General features: G+C 44.6%; 1 protein-coding gene across 2 annotated transcripts in view; it reads left to right on the plus strand.

The window, feature by feature from the left end:
• Positions 1 to 20,478, plus strand: part of ATP2B2 (ATPase plasma membrane Ca2+ transporting 2) — a 371,578-nt gene that overhangs the window by 160,529 nt on the left and 190,571 nt on the right. For both annotated transcript variants that reach the window (XM_080796558.1, XM_080796557.1), the window contains exon 3: positions 12,722 to 12,816. The gene's annotated coding sequence lies outside the window, so the exon portion shown is untranslated. The remainder of the gene's footprint in view (positions 1 to 12,721; positions 12,817 to 20,478) is intronic.

Genomic DNA, 20,478 nt, shown 5'->3' on the forward strand with positions numbered 1-20,478 from the left:
TTCCTGTGCCTGTCTGATCCACCAGCCCCCAATCAGGGAAACCCAGGAGGTCTGGGGCCTCTCACTGCTCAGTTCCCTGCTGTGGGAGCATTCCCTCACTACAGTAAGTCAACATTTCTGCCTCTGAATTAGTGTGGCAGATGGCACAGCAGAACTGAGCCTCAATTTATTTTTGACTCAAAGAGGACATCGCACAAGTGCAGAGAGCTTACTGATGGGGGCAGCAGGCCTGGAGCATGAGGCAGCAAAACCTACTAGATTTGGGAGCCACACAACCTAGGCTCGACTCCTGAGTGAAACTCCTTTAGCTAAGTGCTCTAGGATATATGGCCTTACCTCTGAGTGCCTCAGTCTTCCCATTTGTAAAATGGGGCAATGAGGTCAATAAGCCACGCCTCGTCAATTTGACAGGCAAGTAGCTTCATAGCAGGAGAAGATAAAGATGTGGTGGTAACACTTAGGGGCTGGTTTCTATCTCTGGAGAGGGGAAGTGGGGGAAAGGAGGAGTCCCTGGTAGGTCCCAAGTCAGGGTCTGGAGAAGAGTCATCCAAGAGGCTATCCCTCCATGCAACCATGTAGGGGCTGGTGACCTCAGCTGTGTGGAGAGGTTGGCTAGGCCAGAGCCATGCAAAGATCAGAGAACTGGCTACTTCCTCTGTTTCTAGTAGGTGGCCCTGGAAAGAGGGGCCAGGTGGAATGGGAGGAAGGATTGGGCTGAGGTGGGCAAGGGGACACACTGAGGGAGGACTTCAGTCAGGAGGCTGCAAGCTGGAAGGGACAGGTGTGGTGAGGGGTGTCTGAGGCTTTCTTTCCTTCCCTTTTTGCTTCCTGGTGGAGGGGTGACAGGGACTGACAGGGGCTTATCAGACACTAAACTTCAGCCTCAGGAGGCAGCTGGATAATCATTTGAGGGGAGGGGGCAGTGAGGGTGCTGGAAGATGAGCAAGCTGGTCTTCCTGTATTAATGTACTGTGTGCTAGCGTGTTTCCCTGCATATATGTTTACTATAGACAACAGGGCAATATAGACATTATATAGAAGAACCAAAGACCTTAACCCCACCAATGTTGACATTTGGGGAACATTCTATCTTTTATGATTATAACTTTGAATATTATATCTTTTTTCTATACTATAAACATAATATGTTCCTTATTGGGGTCATGAAAATTGATAGTCTATTTTATTGCAGCTCTCTACAGTTTTCATTTAAGGTTATTAAGAAATTTTCCTCGGTCATTAAAAATTATTTGAAAACATGATGTTCTATCCTGTGACTGCTCAGTAATTTATGTAACAAATCCCCTACAGTTGGACATTGAGATTGTGTCCAAGTTATTGCTATGATTTAAAAAGGAAAACACTGTAATGAACATCTTTATGACTGAAATGTTGTTTGCATTTCCAGTTATTTCCATTAGAATAGGTTCCTAAGAAGCAAAATTGCCAGATCAGAGACTACATTTTTTTTCCTTTTTTATGTCTTTTAATATTATATTTGATACATACAAAAGAAATTGTGTAGCATATATAGTTTAATAATACAATGTATAGCATGGACCTACCATTCAACCCACAAACTAGAATGTCACCAATAATTTGCCTATTCCTGTGTGAGTATCCCCATCCCAAGCCCCTGCCTCCCCCAGAGGAAATGATATCCTGTGTTTATCATTTCCTTGTGTTTTTTCTGTAGACTGTATTTTTTAGAGCAGTTTTAGGTCCACAGCAAAATTGAGCAGAAAGTACAGAGAATCTCCATATGCTTTTTCTTTTTAAACATTCTTATCTCATATGTGTATGCTTACGACACCTATTGTTTAGTTTTACTTTTGTTTTAGTTCTTTTAAATGGTATCATACAGTATGTAACATTCTGAGACTTTCTTCTTTCTGGCAACATTATGTATCTCAGACTCATCAATGTGCAGCTGGAGTTCATGCATTCTTATTGCTGTATAATATTCCCTGGCTTGAAGAGATCACCATCTGTTGATTCATTCTTCTGCTGGTGGACGTGTGGGTTGTTTCTCTGATTCAGCTCTTGCAAACAATATTGCTGGGAACATTCTTGGCCATGGTGCTATTCACCTAGAGAAGGAACATAGTGGAAAAACAGATTTGGGAGGAGGATGAAATCAAGAGTGGAGAATGCACAAGCTGGAGTTGAGGTGTCTGCAGACCACCACTGATTTGTTGTTGAAGGGGGCTGCAAAGAAAACATCTCATGTGTTTGCCTGAGCTAGAATGCACCATTTTCTTGAGCTTAATTGCTGAGGTCAGTGATCTTGGACTGAAGAGCACAAGCAGGACCCTCTCCCATGTCTGCCTTTAAGGAGGCAGAAGCACCATTTGTGAAGATTGAAGTTCTCTGGGTGCCATTAAATCTGAGCCTCCCTGAGTGCCAGACATGTTCCTCTGATGGTACCTAAGAGGGTATTAGGTGAATGAAATAACAGCCCATCACCTGACAGGAAAATTCAGTTCTCCTTCAGTCTTCAAGCCACATCAAGACAAAAGATTCTATCTAAAACTAGTGTATGTTTAATTATGACCTCCGCCCCCCCTCCCCCCACCTAAACATTGGCTAAACTCTGAGCAGAGAGACTTGGGCTCAGGGCCTTAGGGGGACAATTGGATCCACCAAACATAAGGACATCCTGTTGAATTTCTTTGCTCTGGTCAATTTTTATTTGCAGTGGGTGGCCCTGGTTTTCCACTGATGGTAGTGACAAAAGTTTCTTTATAGGGGCAACTGGGTGGCTCAGTCAGTTGAGCATCAGACTCTTGATTTTAGCTCAGGTCAGGATCTCAGGGTGAAGCCCCGCTCAGGTTCCATGCTGAGTGTGGAGTTTGCTTAGGAAACTAAGCAAACCTTCCTCTTCTTCCCCTCCCCATCCCCTGCATACATGTTCTCTCTCACTTAAAAAAAAAAAAAAAAATTCCTTTTAAAATAAATGTGTTTAAAAAAAAAAACCCATAAGATTAATCAAAGGACACATAGGAACCATCTTGACCATCACATTTGATTGACTCCGGGTTTGGAAATGCTGACCTCAGTTGGCCACTCTCAAGTTTTTGTCTCAGGACCTTTACACCCTTAAAAATGATTGAGATCCCCAATGAGTTTTGCTTATGTGAATACTGTCTTCTGCATTTACCAAGTCAGAAGTGAAAACTGACACTTTGATGCTTATTTATTAACTCATTTTAAAAGAACAATAATAAACTCATTATGGTAACATATACAACATATTTTATGAAAAATAGCTATATTTTCCAAAACAAAAAAAAATTAGTGAGAAGAGTGATGTTGTTTTATATTTTTGAAAATGTCTTTAATGACTTAATTGAAGACAGCTGGATTCTCATTTGCTTCTGCGTTCAGTCTGTTGCCATGTGATGTTACAGTTAATGTATATGAAGAAATTCTAGCCTCACTGAGATATGCTGTCAGAAAAGAGAACAGCATTTTAATAGCCTTTTCAGACAATTGTAGATATTCTACTTTGATACTACACCCAAACTTAACAAGCGATAGTGTATTAGTTTGCTAGGGCCGCTATAACAAAATACGACAGACTGGGGGACTTAAACAACAGAAATGTATTTTCTCACCGTTCTGGAGGCCAGAAGTCCAAGATCAAGGCATCAGCAGGTTGGGTATCTTCTGAGGACTTTTTTTTTTTTTAATATTTTTTTTTAGATTTTATTTATTTATTTGACAGACGGAGATCACAAGCAGGCAGAGAGGCAGGCAGAGAGAGAGGGAGAAGCAGGCTCCCTGCTGAGCAGAGAGCTGATGCGGGGCTCAATCCCAGGACCCTGGGATCATGACCCGAGCCGAAGGCAGAAGCTTAACCCACTGAGCCACCCAGGTGCCCCTTCTGAGGACTTTTGCTTCGGACTCTTTTCCCTGTGTCCTTTCATGGTCCTTCTTCCATGCACACACATCCCTGGTGCCTCTTTGTGTGTCCACATTTCCTCTAATTGTAAGAACACCTGTCATGTGCCATTAGGGCCCATCCTCATGGCCTCATTTTAATTTAATCACCTCTTTAAAGGCCCTATCTCCAAATACAGTCACATTCTGAGTACTGGGGACTAGGATAGCAACATAGGAATTTTAAAGAGGACACAATTAGGCCGTAAGAGATAACATCTTAAAAATCAGTTGCAATGAAGAATCTGAAGCCATGTTAATGAACTTTGCCTCCTTCACATTGAAATCCATTTTTCTTTTCTCTCTCATACTGTGATTCATCTTTACCTTTCCTTGCTTTTGGAACATCATGCACTGGGCACTTAGAAAATACTGGCTCATTGAGTTATGCAGATATCTTTCAAATAATTTGCACATTTTGTACACAGTATTTTAAAAAATCATATTTGTTATCACACCAATGACCTCATCATAAACATCTTAGGAAGTATTAGGAAGCTGTCAGATTCATGATGGCAGATACAAGTTTTCAAAATTCTAATTTTCACTTTAAAAGTCCAAACTTAATCTTTGGCAACAAGTACTGTCAGTTGTTTTCCTTAAGGTGATAGGGGCACTTTGTTCATTTTTGAGAAAATGTCCGCCAAATACTAAAGTCTGAATAACCAGCCTTTGTCTGTCAGTTCTTCTTTTATGTAAAAATGGCATTTTGAGAAAATGGAGGCTCATTCAGCTTGCAACTCAAACGATCACACAAGAGCTTTACCTCTAACACCTGTCACGTTTCACTGTGCCACAATAGTGTTCTGCACATGCTTCCCATTTCCTGTTCCTAATGATTAATAAAACATCATGCTGGCACCAGGGGTGTCTGGGTGGCTCGGTTGGTTTAAGCATCAGCCTTCAGCTCAAGTCATGATCCCGTGGTCCTGGGATCAAGCCCCACGTCGGGCTCCTGGCTCAGTGGGGAGCCTGCTTCTCCCTCTCTCTCTGCGGGCTATTCCCCCGGCTTGTGCTCTCTCTCTCTGTGTCAAATAAATAAATAAATAAAATCTGTGAAAAACAAAAACAAAAGCGAATCATTCTTACTGCTTTGTCCAGGACATTCCCAAGTGAGGCTGGCCTTTTTTACCATAACTGTGCAGTGATGAAGAATACAGTGACTGCTAGGACAGTCTGGTGCCTCTCCTTTGATTTGTGCTAGGTCACCAGCAGGCATACCTGCCATTGCTTTTGTACCAGCAGTGCAAATATCAACACAGTGAAGGTGGCAATAACATCTTACTGTTGTTTGGGAAATAGTTTTGACCTCTCAGATCCCCTGCAAGGGTCTCAGGAACCCTCAGAGGCATATGGACTACACTTGGAGAACTGCTGACCTACTGAAAAATACAGAGAAGATATGGGGCCAGACAGTGCGAAGCCGCAAAAATTACATAGGTGCCAAAGTCATAAAAGCTGGGTATGAAATGGCCCTGGATATGTCACTGCCTTCTGGAACCTGGACACTTCACACATAAGGGATGGTAGCTGCTTCCTGCCCCCCAGAGCTGGGGAGGGGGACAGATAAGGCCCAGATGTGAGAGTCCCTTATAAATGGTAATGCACAGTCCAGGCAGGAGGAACCAGCAACCATGGGGAATAAGGCAACATTATGAAATTTCACACCCTGCTTAAGCCGTTTATGATTGGCAACACTGCCTGGATCCCTGTATTCTCCTAAAGAGACCTAGAAAGACTAGGTCTTTCTAGGTGACCCTTAAAGAGATGCCCAACTGGATCAGTGTCTTCGGGGCTCTGCTCTAAGTTACTCACCACCACCTATAGCTTTGAAAGGAAAAGGCCTCCTGAAAGCCCAAAGTTCCTTTTGTCTCCTACCAGACAGGTAGACACTCACCTGAGTCCAGTAGAAAGCTAAAAGCCCATAAGAAATGACAAACATGTCAGGAAATCTGATTTGATCTCTTTAGCGGTGTTAAGAAGGTAGAGGGAACTGTAAAAAAAAAAACTCCAGGGAACAGGAAAACACTTGTTAAGAGGGTTTCAGATGGGTTTCTGCTTCCAGGAAGATAGAACAGAGGTAGTTTTTCCTATTCCTCTCATTAAGTGCAACTAAAACCCCTCTACATTATATAAAAAACAAAATTAGAAAACTGAATGGCAGACAAAGGACAAACCCCCTAGGGACCTGAGGACCCAAGAAACAACATGGTAGCAAGTTCCTGGTGGCAGTAGTTTTGCCTCATGTATCCTGGTGTTGGAGTTGAAGAAGCCAGAGATGAGGAAATGCCAATGGGGGTAGGGAGGCTGCTCCCTTTAGCTGAAGAACAAGGAAGGGGGCAGCCTAGCAAAACAGACACTTTTAGACAAAACTACTCCAGCCAAACACCATAGAAAACATTATGGCCTTACCCCACCAACAATGATCCTGTGGGGAGACTAGATTTCTACCTTCATCAGACTATGAGGCACCCCAGCACACACACCCCCAAAATGGGTGGTATCAGAGAAGGCCAAGTAGAGAGCCAGGACTTTCATTCCCCTCTGGGTGGTAATAAGACCTCACCTCCAGTGCTCATGGTGCCAGTGGAGACTATGTTGGGAACAGTAATAAGTTATTCCAATCCTCCAAGTCAGGGAGGTGTCAGTGGAGGTCTAATGGAGAGCTGGCGTTCCCCAATCCCCTTCCTCTATTAGTGCAATATGAGAGGAAGCCAGCTGAAACAGAAGATTTTAAAAAAGATCTGGAGGCTCATAACATAATTTCCCAGATTCTCAAGTTTCAATTAAAATTCACTTTTATTAAGAACTAGAAAGATATTAAACTGAATGAGAAAAAGGAATCAATAGATGCCAACATTGAGATGCCAGAGAAGTTATAATTGTCTGACAAAAATTTTGAAGTAGCCATCATAAAAATACTTCAAGGAGCAGTTGTGAACACACTTGAAAGAGATGAGATGATGAGTGCTGTGAAATGTGTAAACCTGACGATTCACAGACCTGTACTCCTGGGGATAAAAATACATTATATGTTTATTAAAATAAAAAATTAAAAAAAAAAAGAAAGAAAGAGATGAGAAAAAAGAAAGAAAAGAAAAGAAAATCCCAACAAAGCAGTGGAAGACATAGAGAAGAACCAAATGGAAATTTTAGAACTGAAAAATATGATAACGGAAATTAAAAAGAAAAAAAAAAAACTCAGTGGATGTGCTTAACAGCAGACTAAAGGCAACAAAAGAAGGAATATTTGAACTGCAATAATAAAACAAAAAATTTATCTAATCAGATTATCTAATCTGAATAACAAAAAATAAATTTAAAAGAATAAACCTTCAGTGGGGTGCCTGGGTGGTTCAGTGGGTTAAAGCCTCTGCCTTTGGCTCAGGTTATGATCTCAGGGTCCTGGGATCAAGCCCCACATCAGGCTCTCTGCTCAGCGGGGAGCCTGCTTCCCTTACTCTCTCTCTCTCTCTCTCTGCCTGCCTGCCTCTCTTCCTACTTGTGATTCTGTCTGTCAAATAAATAAATAAAAATCTTAAAAAAAAAAAAAAAACCTTCAGAGACCTGTGGGACTGTAACAAAAGATCTAATATTTATGTCATTGAACTCCTAGAAAAAGATGAGAAAGGGAGTGGGGGTTGAAAAAGTACCCAAAGAAACAGTGGCAGAAAACTCCCCAAATCTGGCAAAAACAAACAAACAAACAAACAAACAAAAAACCAACCAGCCAACACCACCAACAACAAAATCAACAAACAACAAACCCTTATAAACATAAGAAGACAAAAAGATTCATGAGGCTGAGAAAACTCCAAGGAAGATAAACCCAAAGAAATGTACCTCAAGATACAAAATAGCTGAACTTCTGAAAACTAAAAACAAAATAAAAAATCTTGAAAGCAACGCAAGCAAAACAACAACTCACTGATAGAGGGAAAACAATTTGAATGACAGTAGATTTCTCATTAGAAACCATGGAGTCCAGAAGAAAGTGGCATAACATTTTTCAAATGCTGAAAGAAAAGAGCTGTCAACTGAGAATCCTGTCACCAGCAAAAATATCCCTCAGAAATGAAGGGGAGGGCACCTGGGTGGCTCAGTGGGTTAAGCCTCTGCCTTCAGCTCAGGTCATGATCTCAGGGTCCTGGGATCAAGTCCCGCATCGGGTTCTTTGCTCAGCGGAGAGCCTGCTTCCCCCTCTCTCTCTGCCTGCCTCTCTGCCTACTTGTGATCTCTATTTGTCAAATAAATAAATAAAATCTTAAAAAAAAAAAAAGAAAAAAGAAAAAGAAATGAAGGGGAAATCAAGATCTTCTTGGATGAAAGAATAACTAAGAGAGTTTGTGGCCAGAAGATCTACCTTAAAAGAATGTTGTTCTCCAGACAGAAAGGAAACAATATTTTTTAAAAGGAATCTTAGAACATCAGAAAGGAAAAAAGAATCTGATAAGCAAAAATATTGCTAAATGCAATACACATTCTTTCTCCTCTTGAGCTTTCTAAATTATGTTTGACAGTTGAAGGAAAAACTACAGCACTTTTGTATGTGGTTGTGTTTGTAGAAATAACAAACAGAAAACAAAAAATAAAAGCATAGAGGCACCTGGGTGGCTCAGTCAGTTAAGCATCTATGTTCAGCTCAGGTCATGATCTCAGGGCCCTGGGATCGAACCCCATATCAGGATCCCTGCTCAGTGGGTAGCCTGCTTCTCCCTCTCCCTCTGCTCCTCCCCCACCCCCCACTCTTGCTTGTTCTCTCTGTCTCTCTCTCAAATAAATAATCTTTTAAAAAATTAAAATAAAAGCATAGACTTAAAATTTAACATATCAGTAATTACATTGAATTATTAGTATAATGGGCCAGATAGTTTCATGGGAAAATTTTACCAAATGTTTGAAAAATTAACACCAGTTCTACACAATGTCTTCCTATAAAAAGAGGAAGAGGGAACACTTTCAGTTCAATTTATGAAGCCAGTATTACCCCCAGTATCAAAACCACACAATAGCACAACAAATAAAAACTATGAGCCAGCATTCCTCATGAATACACATGTGGAAATCCTTCACAAAACATTATCAAATAGAATTCAGCAATATACAAAAACAATTATGCCTCGGAACCCAATAGGGTTTACTCTAGGAATGTAAGGTTGGTTCAGCATTCAAAAATCAATTAATATAATCCATGTTAATGGGCTGAAGAAGAAAAGTCACATGATCATATCCATCAATGCAGGAAGCATTTGATAAAATTCAATACCCATTCATGATACAATGCTCAGAAAAATAGGAATAGAGAATTTCTTCAACTTGATGAAGAACATCTATTTAAAAACTACAGCTAACATGATACTTAATGATTAAAAACTAAAGGCTTTCCACTAAAACTGGGAACAAACAAGGCAATCAGCTCTGACCACTTACATTCAAACAGTGCTAGGCAATCTCACCAGGGCATTAAAACAAGAAAAGGCACACAGATTAGAAAAAAAGAAATAAAACTGTCCCTATGTGCAGATAACTTCATTGTCTAATAAAAAAAAATCCCAGTGAATCTACAAATCAAACAAAACAAAACCCTCCCAGAACTAGTAAGCGAGTTCAGTAAGGTCACAGAAAACAAAATAAACATGCAAAAAAATATCGTTGTATCTGTATAGTAGCAAAGAACATGTGGACACCAGAATTAAAAATACAGTGCCATATACAATCACACAAAAAATACATAGGGTAAATTTAAGACACATGCATAAGATTTTTATGCCAAAAACTACAAAATACTGATGAGGAAGATCTAAATGAATGAAGTGGCCATAGTGTGTTCATGGATCCAAAGACTCAAGGTAGTAAAGATGTCAGTTCTGTGCAGTTGCTGCCAAAGTCCCAGCAAAATTTTTGTAAATGTGGAAAAGATTATTCTAAAAATTATGTGGAAAGGCAAAGAAGCTAGAAGAGCTGAAACAGTTTTGAAAAAGAAGAATAAAGTGAGAATTATTCTACTTCACTTCAAGACTTATCTAGAAACCAAGGCTGTGTGGTATTGACAGCGATGATGCATAGATTAATGGAATGGAATAGAAGATCCAGAAATAGACGCATCCAACCGACCAATATTTGACAAAGGTACAAAGCAATTCAGTGGAAGAAAGGTAATGACCTTTTCAAAAAATAATGTTGAAGTGGTGCGCCTGGGTGGCTCAGTCAGTTAAATGTCTGCCTTTGGCTCAGGTCATGATCCCAGGGTCCTGGGTTCCAGCCCCATATCAGGCTCTTTGCTCAGCAGGGCTCCTGCTTCTCCCTCTCCCTCTGCCTCCCTCCCTCTCTTTCTTTCTGTCTCTCATGAATAAATAAATAAAATGTTTAAAAAAAATAAAATGAAAATTCTCATTTATAAAAATAATAACAATAGTAATGTTGAAGCGAAGTGGATATCTCTGGGCAAACACCACCAACAACAAAAAATATACCCAAGCCTTACACCTTACACAAAAATTGGCTCAAATGGATCACAGACTTCAATATAGAATATAAACTACAAAACTTTTAAGAAAAAAATTAAAAGGAAAATCTTCAGCTCAGACTTGATCCCAAAAGCATGATCCATGAAAAAATAAAAAATAAAGAGATAAAGTGGACTTCACCAAAATTAAAAGCTTGTGTGCTACAAAACATTCTTTCAAGAGAACAAAAAGACAGGCTACAGGCTGGGAGAAAATATTTGCAAATTACTGAATCTGACAAAGTACCAGTATCTGACAAAAAAAAAAAAAAAAAAAAGAAAAGAAAAAACTCTCAAAACTCAACTGTTTGAAAAAAAATTAACAATCTAATTGGAAAATGGGCAAAAATCATGAAGAGACATTTCTCCAAAGAGGATGTGCAGGTGACAAATAAGCACATGACAAAATGTTCAACATTATTAGCCAATAAAGAATGCACGTTAAAACCACAATGAGATACTACACACCTGTCAGAATGGCAAAAATACAAAATCAAATGCTGACCAGGAGGCAGAAATATTGAATCATTCATACGCTGCTCATGGGAATATAAAATGGCACACAGCCCCTCTGGAAAACAGTTTGGATATTTCTTTTAAACACACACACACACACAACTACGTATGCAACTACCATGCAACCCAACAATTGTACTCTTGGGCATTTATCCCAAATAAATGAAAATTTACATTCACACAAACACCCTGTACAGAAATATTTATAGTAGTTTTAGTCATCATAGCCAAAAACTGGAAATAACCCAGATGTCCTTTACCAGATAAATGGATAAACAAACTGTGGTCCCTTCATATCATGGAGTGAACTAGTGATACACACACAACCTGATAAATCTCCAGAGAACTGGACTGAGTGAAGAAAGCCAATCCCCAAAGGTTACATATTGTATGGTTCCATTTACAGAACACCGTTGAAAGATCAGTATTATAGAGATGGAGAACAGAATCATGATTTCCAGGAGTCAGGGATGAAGTCAGGGAGGGGAGGGGGTGTGACTATAAAGGAGTGGCCCAAGGAGGTTGTGCTGGTGAACGGATCTGTATCTTGAGTGTGATGGTGCTTAGAGAAAACTGCAAAGTGATCATATTGCATAGACCTACACACATACACATACACACACACACACACACACACACACAAGTACATGTAACACTGGTGAAATCTGAATTATCTGCATGGGTTGTACCAATGTCACATGCCTGGTTTTGAGAGTGCACTCTAGTGCGAGATGTGAACTCTCCCAGGTCAGCTGGGAGAAGCTGCCCAGGACATCCCTGAACACTGGCATCACTTGGGGAAGGTGCATGAGACCTCCCTATACATTTCTTTACAACTTGCTTTGAATGAATAATTATTTCAAAATAGAAGGGACCCCTGGGTGGCTCAGTCATTAAGTGTCTGTCTTCGCCTCAGGTCATGATCCCAGGGGCCTGGGATGAAGCCCCACATCAGGCTCCCTGCTCAGCGGGAAGCCTACTTCTCCCTCTCCTGCTCCCCCTGGTTCTGTTCCCTCTCTCGAGGTGTCTCTCTCTGCCAAATAAATAAACAAAATCTTTTTTAAAAAAATAGAAAGTTTTAAAAAATAAATTAAAAAAACGTTAAAAAAATAGAAAGTTACAAATGAGTATATGGATAGATAGGTAAGGAAATGGAACCTGACATTGGAGAGCCATTTAGCATCCGTTCTCTTCTGCTGCTATTTAAGAAACACTTCTAGAAGCCAAGGCCTTTACACATATTATACTTTGGTTACTCCTCTCAAAAATCCTGAATAATAGGTATTATTATCTCTATCCTGCAGATGGAGAAGCAGACTCAGAAACAAAGCCACTTGCCCAAGGGCCTCTGTCTGTCAAGAGCACACACGTGTGCCCATTCTGCACCACTCCTACCCTTGAAGGCCACACCAGCCAGCTGATGGATTACCCCATCTGACACCCTGCCAGGGCTGGACTTGCTCCCCTCAGAGAGCCTGGAGCCTGGGAGGCGGGAGGTGGGGGATACCCACAGGAAGGTCTTGATGAGGAAGTCCGGGGGTGGGTAACTGGAGGGCAAGATCTGCTCCTGGGAGGTAGTTGGGGAACTGGGCCACTCCTGCTTCTCGTTGGTCTGCGCCCATCCCGATGGTGGCCCTGGCCCACGCCCAGTGCAGACACACAGGGGACACTCCCCAGCACTATTCCTTCCCTATTCTTTCCTGACTGGCTCCCTATCAGATCACCCACCCCTAACCAATGCCATCTCCCCTTTTCCAGAGCTGAACTTCATCACCCAGTCCCCAGAGCCAGCAAGACATGGGCCCCATTTTCCAAATCCTGACGCTTCTCATTTAACCTGAAGACTTGGAAGGGTGAGTTGGAAATGGGTTGGGCTGGGCCTGGGGGGTGGGCTAGATATGGAAGAAAGCACTGTTTGGGGGCTGTTGATGGAGGGTCAGCTGAGCAGGAAAGCAGAGTTTGACAGCAGCTCCCTTCCCTCTTGCAACCTCAGAGAAGGCACATGAATTATTTATGCACCATTGTTTTGATTTGGGAAAACTGCCCCATATCCCTTTTGCATTTAAATAGGGATAATGGCCTAAAATTCAGAGAAGGAAGGCAGCAACCCTGACCTGGTGAGCTGAGTCTCAGTTCCCTCATATGTAAAACAGGGATAATGGCAGCATCTCTGTCTTATGAAGGCCAAGCAAAGATGATCCATGTAAAGTCCTTAGCAGAGTAGCTGGAACCTAGTAGGGGCTCAATAAATGCTTGTTGACTGCACAGACATACTGGATGCCTAATACATGTTAGCTAAATGGGGCAGCCCTCTCTCTGGGGTCACAGTGCCACCCTGCCTTCCAAGGCCAGCCCATGTGGCAGTTCTGGAAGATTTCTCCAGCTCCTTCCTGGGAAGCATGTCTTCCTCTGTCCTCTTGAAGCTCTTCTTTGGGTCTCTGTTACTGTCTGGCTCAGTCCACTTTGCATTATATACCCATGAACCTCAAAGCCCAGGGGTGTACCCCCAATCCCACCCCTGTTAGGGACCAGAGCTGGCACGGCTCATCTTTCAGCATCAGACCCCACTTACCTTCAGAAAGAACATCCTCTGAGCCAGAGCTCAGAGACATCAACTCATCTGACCTTACCAGGGGGCGTCGTTACCCTTTCACAGATGGAAAGACAGTAACTGCCCAGACAGGAGCAGGGAGAACCAGGTGATGCCTCCAGGATTCTCAGCTCACTTCCTGCTACCCCACCCTGCGTAAGCCAAGGAAGATGAGTAACTCCAGACAGAACTGGGGAGGGCCAGACGGGCCACACATCTCTGTCCCCACCTCCCAGATCACCCAGACTTCTGGCTTTACTCAAGTTTTGCTTCTCGCCCCAGCACTTTGTGGCTAACCAGATTGTTTCCAAACATGTTACATAATTGCTCACATATTTATTTATGCCATCTCTTGAATATTAAACGATTGATAATATGGAACAGAAACATGGGCGTTTAAACCCAGCAGCTTTTGACAGGCGTGGGTGGGGAAGGAGGTTGAGGAGAGCCATCTCTGAGCCATTTACGGGAGGAGAAGGTGACATCTCCCCTCTTTTCCTGAGATGGGTTGAAAGGCTTCCCAGGCCCATGGTTGGCAACCACGATGTAGTGGAATTTTCACTATGCGGTTGGGCCTCTTTTATTACATAATGAAAAAGATGCATTATCATTTCCCTAAAGGATGCCTGAAGCCAGAGCCTGGCCACCTGTTTGCTTATTCATTTATTGAGCACCCTCTGTTTGCAGTCCCTGTTAGGCTTTTATTCACCTAGAAGCGTCCTCGTGAATGAAATGAATGAGACCCCCGTCCTCATGGTACTGCCACTCCAGTGGACAGCTAAACAAATCAATAGACGGCTTCTGAGCATCACAAGCAGTGTGAACAGAACAAAACAGGTGGCAGGGTAGGACTGATCAGCAGTCCCCTGAGGAGGGACATTTGACTGGAGGTCTCTGTGGTAGAAGCGGCCAGCCATGCAGAGGTCCAGGTTTGGGACGAACATTCCTGGCTTCTGGGAGGGCCCCAGGAACAAGTAGCCCATGGGAGGGGGCGGTTGGGGAAGAGTGAGGAGGACAGTGGGTTGGGAGGGGTGATGTGGAGCCCAACATCAGTGATGCAGGCAAGGAGTGCCTACCGAAAGTCAATTGCGCCAGGCCTGTGGGGCCTCCTGGGAGGAGTTTAAATTGTAGTCTACATGTAATGGCAAAGCTATTTGAGGTTTCTGGTGACCTGGTGGATGTTTGGAAACCATTGCTCTGCAGTTGGGAGAGGGCTTGGGGGTGTGGGCCGGGCCAGGAAGGGCTGGGTCTGAAGTGCTGGTAGATGGGGCTACCCCAGCCCCAAACCTGACCTCCCAGCCTCTGGAGGGAATCTGCCCAGGTTGATGGTGAGTTTCTCCCAGGGCAGCTGTGGAAGTCTGGCCTGACCCAACAGGAGTCACAGTAACTCTGATATCAGCCATGAAGGTACCTGGATTTACTCAGCACCTAGACTGAGCCAGGCACTGGAACAAGCCCCCTGGGCTCACCATCACCCTGGGACACATATAGTTTTACTGTCCCCATTTTACAGAAGAGTGAACCAAGGCCCAGAGTGGTTAAGTAAAATGCTCACAGTCATCCAGGGATGCATAGCAAAGTGGGGATATGGACCTAGTCAGTCTTTCTCCACAGATGTGAACTTCAATCCATGTTGGCTAAATGAATTAATAACAATAATAGTAAACACTTATTATAGTGCTGGCAAAGTGCCAGGTTCTGTTTTAAGTGCTTGAAAACATTCATCCCTTAGTCTTCACAACAGTTTCAGGAAGTAAGCGTGACCACTAGCCCCACTTTACAAAATGAGAAACTGAAGGACAGAAGGTTGTATCACTTACCCTAGCGGGGATTCGAACCTGGAAGGTCTGGCCGAATTTGCATGTTGGAGCAACGTGTTAGGCTGCTGTCGGAACACCCATTTACAAAGCAGCTTGGGCCTCCTTCAGATGTGGACAGTAGTACCCACAGCTGGGCAGTGCTGGGAGTGGAAGACACACAGGAACATGCTCTGTAGAAGATCAAAACTTGCACAAATGAGCTTGAAAGTATTTGAGGATTCTTTTAAGATTATTTATTTATTTGAGAGAGAGAACACAAGCAGGGAGCAGAGGGAGAGACAGAGGGAGAAGTAGGCTCCCCACTGAGTAAGGAGCCTGATGTGGGGCCCAATCCCAGAACCCCAGAATTATGACCTGAACCAAAGGGAGACGCTTAAGGGCCACCCAGGGCCACCAGGACTAGAGGATTCTTAAACACCTTATCCTTTTAAGGAGTTGGAATGTTTCCCTCCATCCTGTTTTCCCCAATGAGAGAATGGAGAAAAACGTGGGCCCTGCCCTGGCCAGACAGCCCCAGAGCCTGAAATACAGGAGACAGAGCAAAGAGCTGGGGTCATGCACTCAGAACCCTGAGTGCATCTTGTTAACTCGGGTAAGCTCTTTGCACGTGTGACCTGTCCGGGGAGGGAGCACAGTGTTGACGGCCCAGATGCCCAGCCCACCACTGCTAGCATCAGGTCCTAGCAATGCGATCCTGGGCCAGTTATTTAGACACTCTCCCACCTCAGCTTTATATTCTTTAAAAAGGGAGTGGGAAGCCCTCCATTTTGAGGCTATTGGAAAGAGTACGTGGGAGAGAAAAGCAGATGTGCCCAGCAGAGCCCAGGATGTCAACGGCGCTCAGCGGGTTTCTGTTCTCCTAGTGTCTCCTGTGGGAATAGATGCCTCAGAGGGTGAGGCCCCCAGGCCCCTTTCTGCTGGGACCATTTCAGACTCTCCGCTGCACAAGCACTGGAAACAGACAGTTCGCCATCTGTATCAGTGTACAGCAGCTGCTGTAACAAAGCGTCAACTGCATGGCTGGAAGATACAGATACTTGTTGTCACCAAGTGTCAGCTGGGTTGTTTCCTAACAAGCCCTGAGAGGAAGGATCTGTTCCCAGCTCTGGTGCTTCCTTCAGGGGCAATCTTCAGCATTCCTTGGCTTGTGTGTATATTACCCTGACCCCCCACCTTTAGTGTCATTGTCCATGCATGTGTGTGCCTCCAGATATCCCCTTTTCATAACGACACCAGTCCCATTGGATCAGAGCCCACCCTGACAACCTCGTCTTAACTAGCGTGCCTCTGTAAAGCTCCTGTCTACAAATAAGGTCATGTCCATAGTTCCTGAGGGTTAGAACTCCAGAGTACCTTTCAGAGGAAAAGCCTAATTCAGCCCCTAACGCTATCATAATTGTTTGAAGTGGATTCTGGAAGGGCCATCAGTGCATTCGTGACATTTCTTAAATAGCCTAAAAGAATATTTTACATCATTTTCCAAAAGGGCAGCATCCTTCTCAAAATCACTCCTTAGCTTCCAGGAGCTTCCCATTAACTCTTGGCCTTAACAAACTCCGACGTGGGTCTCTGGGGCCATCATCTTCTATGAAGAGCAAGCAGCTTTGAATCCGAGCTCTTCATTAGCCCTAACTGTGCACCAAACTCGGCAAACACGGGAAGCTAGAGGCCTAGCCTTTGAGGCAGTCACAGGCAAGGGCCCCAAGGACAGGCTGGCAGGCAGTTTGGCTGTTATTACTGGACAGGTGGGTGCTGGGGCCACAGAGCCCTTCCCAGCAGCGATCCTTGGCGTGAAGGAAAAGCCTTCTTTCCTACACTGCTTCTTGTCTTTGTCTCCTTGAAGGGGAAAATGCCCTTTCTGAGTGCTCTGAGAGCACAGGAGAAACCCCACTGGCTCTTTGTGCAGTCAAATAACTCTTCAGTCACTCACCTTTCATTCTGGGATGAGACCTACTCCAGAGTCTGTCTACATAGCAAGTCCCAAGTGCAGAGGAACCCAAACCTGCTCCACCGCCAGCTGGCATCCCCAGCTTGGCCAGGATCCCTGGAGAGGTCAGGAGTCAGTGGTAGATGCGCCCTTCTTGACAGATTCTTATATTTAAAATAAGCTTTCCCACCCCAAATGTTGAATGTTCCCATGTTGCTTGAACTGAGAGCAAACAACCTGCATTTCCAATGCCTCAGTGACCACGGAGGACAGTGCACGGTGGCATTGCACTGATTAGAGCACCCAGACTAGGCACAAGCTTACTGAGGTGCTGGGTTTGAATCCCAGGGCTGCCAGTCTGAGCTCTGTGATCTGAGGTGAATCTTGTCACTTTTCCAGTCTCCATTTCCTCAGGTGCAATGTAGGGAGAGTTCCTACCACACAAGTGAGGGGTGTCTATAGAGGACCTCATGTGGTGCTAGGCAACCAGCCTGAATTGTCTGGCTTCTCTCTTTGGGCCTCAGCCTCCTCCCCTGCAGACAAGGGTATGGGACTGGGTGGGTTCTGGCCAGTTCTTTGTGACTGTTGGGAGCAGTCTCCAGGGAGTCTAGCATCTGGCTGGGCAGAGGGAGCATCTGCCCACGGGCCTGCCCGCCAGGAGCTCACTGTGTGACATGGGGTGGCAGCCCTCCACCCTGCATTGGCCTCGTGGCTCCAAAGCATCTTCATGGGGACAACCCTCGGCCCCTCGCATAGACTATGTCTCCTAGTTGGCCCCAACCGATGCTTGTCAAACTGACTACACTGCTGAGTCAACTCACCCAAACTCCAGAGGGCAGAATGTTTTACCCCTTCCAGGTGCTGGAGGCAGCAGAGGGAGGACAGTGTCCCCAGGACACTATTTCCAAAGAGGAGTTGAGTAGAAGGTGTGCCTGAGTGAAAGCCCCAGTGGACTGGTTGTGGGCTGTCGGCCCCCCAGGGTCAGGAAGCCTGGGGTGGGCCGTATTCCAATCTCTCTCCCTCTACACCTGCTGTCACAGGGGAAGATCTGAGCCCAAGCCTTGACAGGATGCTGGGGCTGTTCACAGTGTCCCTGGGGGTATTCTGCTTATTGAACCGCACCCAGGGGAGGATGAAACAAAAAATTATGTAGCAAGTAGAGTGGGCTCATGGGAAGGTGCAGAGAGCAGGAACTTTGAGTTCAAACTGGGGCCTGGTTGTCCCTTCTCTGGTCCTCAGTTGGCTCATCTGGGAATAGAACAGCAACCACATTGCAGGGTGGTTTTGCCGATGGAGGTCTCTGGTAGGCCGTGTGCCTGCCCCAACAGCTGGTCGTGAGGCAGGATATGCCCCCTCTTCCGGGGCCCCATGCAGCATGCAGCCCCTTGGATGCCAAGAGCGGAAGCCTCTGGGCCCCAACTCTACATGCCCTGCCTTCTGGGTCTTTCCCTTCACTCCATCTGACTTCAGTGGACGCTGGCAGCTGTGGGGGCAGAAGCCCTGTGTTCAGACATGGAGGGATCAGACAGGGCCCTTCACTGATGGGTTGGCCTCAGTGTGCCCATCCGTAGACTGGGTACAACATCCCTTGCCTTGGGGGCTTCCATGAGAGTTACTGAGATAACCTATACGTGCAGGCCTGGTAAGTCATTGCTCAAAACTATTTCTGAGTCCACTGGGGTCAAAGGCTACTGGGCTCCCAGGTGTCATGGAGCTCCCTCAGGCCTGGCTCTCAGCCTTGGCGTACCTGGGTCAGTGGGAGAAGTAAGAAGGTGTCTGCCTTCCCTCTGCTAGGCCAAGTGTAAATAAAATGTGTAGGATCTTATTGTTAGAAAGAACCACAGAATTCCTGAACAACCTCACCCAATGATAGAAGTTTTCCCCCAAGTCCTTGACCGGTAGCTTTTTAATATTTTTCTACTTACTTCCAGGGATGGGAACCTCACTATCTGTCATGTGGCAGAGACCAGAGACAGCACACAGTTCATGCACTTGATGCCCAGGCATTTTATGCATTAAAACCCCACACTCCTCACTCAGGGCATTGTTACTCTTACTTTAGAAACAGTTTTAACAATGAGAATGACCTGATTCCTTAAGCCAGAGATGGGAGACCCTGCTCAGGGTTCACCTCCTCTGTAACCATCCCCAGCATTAACTCCACCTCCATGAAAATGAATCACTCCATCTTCCCTGTTCCTGCTGCTCTTCTGATATGCCTCTGTCGTCAAACGCATCATGGGTGTTTCATTTCGTTTTGGGTTTTTTGTTGTTGTTGTTGTTGTTACCTCTCTCTGTCTAGACCCTAAACTCCCCACAGAAGGAGTGGGGCAGTGGAAAGAGCTTGCTTGGGACTTAGAATCAAAGAGGTCTGACCTTCAGGCCTTATTTCCTTCTAGCCACATGACCCAGAGGAGGTGATCTGGCCTCTCTGAGCCCATGGATCAAGGCCAGTGTCTTCCTGATCCTCTCCTTCCCTGTGCATAGAGCTGAAGTCCTGCTTCTCTCTGTATCCCTAATCCCTGACACACAGTAGGTGTTCAGAACTGGTTGAATAAAGGAGGTGCAAGGAAGCCACGGGCAGGTTACGTTATGAGAGTGCAGGGGAGGGAGCTTGCTCCTGGAGGGGAACACACCGCAGTCATGGAGAACTTACAGCACTGAAACCAAGAGCAGAGATAACCAGTCAGAAAATAAGACCCATGGGTCTTATTTTGCAAACGATAGTGGTGCAGGGCTACTTAGGGAAGGGGCAGCAGAGGGAAACACACTGACAAGAGCCTCGTGTCACCACCCAGGGGTCGCCCCCTAAACACTGCCATCCCCACGGACCCCGCACGAGCTTTGAACTGTTCAACAGAAAAGTATTCATCTGGTGCCTGCATGACTGAAACCGTATTTTAAAAATATCAAAGTCTGGGAAAGGAAGGAAGATGCTAGGTTGACTAAGTAACATGTTTGCAGCATAGATGTTCTGCTATTGTCGAATAGGAACTGTTGGGATTAGCACAGTATCAATTCACTTAAAAGTGAAAAAAACATAGTCAGGGGTGAGTTCCTCACACCTGAAATGTTTAAAAATAAAACAGATGTCAGCACACAAAGGGAGAAGTTTGCAAAAGCCAGGAAACCACTCTATGGACACGTTCTCCCTCCAGTCAGGTGGGAGAGAGGACCC

The sequence above is a fragment of the Martes martes genome (assembly GCF_963455335.1).
Source record: "Martes martes genome assembly, chromosome: 1".
In the NCBI taxonomy this organism is placed as follows: Eukaryota; Metazoa; Chordata; class Mammalia; order Carnivora; family Mustelidae; genus Martes; species Martes martes.